The sequence below is a fragment of the Branchiostoma floridae genome, chromosome 13 (assembly GCF_000003815.2).
Source record: "Branchiostoma floridae strain S238N-H82 chromosome 13, Bfl_VNyyK, whole genome shotgun sequence".
NCBI lineage: Eukaryota > Metazoa > Chordata > Leptocardii > Amphioxiformes > Branchiostomatidae > Branchiostoma > Branchiostoma floridae.
Genome location: NC_049991.1, coordinates 12,896,711 through 12,899,185, shown reverse-complemented (window position 1 = coordinate 12,899,185; position 2,475 = coordinate 12,896,711).

Below are 2,475 nucleotides of genomic sequence, written 5' to 3'. Positions count from 1 at the left end.
CATCAATGGCAGAAGAGGGATGCCCAGGTCTGGGAGCTGTTTCCACAGACTTCCGGCCATGTTTGAATTCAGGATGCCAGCGTTTTACAAGGTCATATGATGGAGCATCATCACCATAAGTTTCTTTCATATCATCAAAAGTCTCCTGTGGTGTGCGTCCTTTCAAATACTAAAACTGGATCACCGCGCGTCATTCAACTGACTCCATTTCACACCTGGTCCATTTCACACCTGACTCAGTTCAAACACCAGTAAATCAGAAACCACAATTAGTTCAGAGCTGTTTTTTGCAACGTATTTTATAGAGATATGAATCATTATACATACAAAATTTCATCTAGATCAGATGACTGGAAGTGGGTCAGGACCAATACTTATTGAACGCCCCTCGTATCCACTTGGTCCGTTTATTCTACTAGTCTGACGTGCAATCTCGGCGGCAAGCCGGCATGACGACCAGTGTAACTAGCGCGTGCGGCGGATATAGGGTTACGGTGGTAACACTTTTTCATTACCAAGAGGTTGCTGTTTCGCATCAGTGAAGTAATAAGTCTTCTGCTCATATCGTTAAGATATATTGGATTATAAACAGTAAAGCAAAATCGACTACTCCAGGAACGATCAAAGTGCGTATGTTGAACCACTGCAGCGACTGGACGTAGAGATGACGACCTCATAACTTGTAGTTACAACTCCGGACTGATACACTTCATCATCACATACACCTATACTGAACGATGTACTATACTACGGTCCGTTTTACTACGAAGAGTCAAAGATAAATTATTGAACAAAATATCACTTCATAGGTCCGATGAAGCGGCACCAATACTCATCAGATTCCATTTAGTGCTGTCGATGTACATATAATTGTGATTAATGTCTAGTTCTTGGGTATACTCAAGCCCCAGTTCGGTATGCTTTTAATGCATTAGAGACGCTGGCATCATCTTTTGCAATCAGAGTTTAAAAATGAGACTGATACATGTCGATCTCGTTATTGAAGAAGCGTCACAGGTGTGACATGATATGTTTCTTCAAAACTTGTACATCACACATTGTAAGGGCACGAAACGCAGATCAGATGTACAACGAGGATGCATCCTCCTCAGTGTGTGCTGGGGGTTCTGGGGTGCGCCGAGGCTGTACAAATGTAAGGTTTCCACAGTTAACAGCTGGGGTGATACAGCAAGCTACGGGACCGGTTTAGCGCGTCTACCCAGGCCGGTTATCTAATCACCGGTAAGCACGGAAGAACGCGATCTAGACTCCTCAGGCACTGCGTTGTCGCGGTGTTCTTCTAACAGAACATAAGATCCGGCCCGACTGTCGGGGTCGGGTATGACGTATAGGCCGTGTACTTCCGGTGTTAATTGGTCAGACGACTGACTTCCGCCGTTCGAAGGCAGCCGTGAGACCCGCTGTGTCTTAAGGTTTTGAAGCCAGGATGTGATGTCAGTGAGCTTTTGTCGTTCTTGAGTTCCTTCCGTTGTATCTGAGTTTCTGTGGGGACAAATCAAATCTTGTAACATGTGCACAGCAGTACGGACAGAGCTCATGCCCGTAGCCAGGATTTTGGTTGGGGGGGTTCTTTTTAGTACTTGTGGGACCATCGAGCGCCGCAGGCGCGAGACTCACGCCGAATTCGAAGGCGTGAGCTGCCTAGGGGGGTCCGGGGGCATGCTCCCCCGGGAAAAATTGAAATCTAGACCCTCTAAAACGCTATTTCCTGCATTTTGGCGGGCAAAATTTGTTGGACAAGTTTAATGGAATTACTATTGAAATACACAAGGCTTTCGCCGTAAGTCTTCATATTTTCACCATGTCCTACACCAAAGGCGCGAGGCGTCGCAATGGAGATCCGAGGAATTTTTGAAATCTGGACCCTCCGAAAAGCTATTTCCCGCATTTTGAGGGACAAATTTTGTTGCCAGACTAAGCTAGATTTAATGACATTTCTCTAAGACTAGTAAGAGAAAAATTCTTTCGAGGTCGACGGCACCCCTCCCAACATATTTTCACCATGCCCAGCGCCGGAGGCGTTTGCTGTCGCAAGGGATTGAAATCCGGGAAATCTTTAATCTGGACCCTCTGAAATGCCATTTCTTGCATTTTCAGGAGCAAATGTAGCAAATTAAGCTAAGCTCACTGAATTTCTTTATTAATCAGAAAGGTTTTTGAGGGCGACGCACCCTCCACATCATGTTCACCATGTCCGGCCCTGAGGACGCAAGCCGTCGCAAAGAAGGTCCGGGAAATTTTGAAATCTGGACCCTCGCAAACGCCATTTCCTTCACTTTCTGGGGCAAATTTTGCCGATATACTTACTAAGATTGAATGAAATGTTTATGAGTAAAAATGCAAATCAGTCATGCCTTTGAAAAAAAAATCGTGGACATAAAAAAGTGGACCTTCATGCGTGAAAAAGTGGACCTTCATGCGTGAAAAAGTGGACCTTTTGAGCGAGTGGGGGGG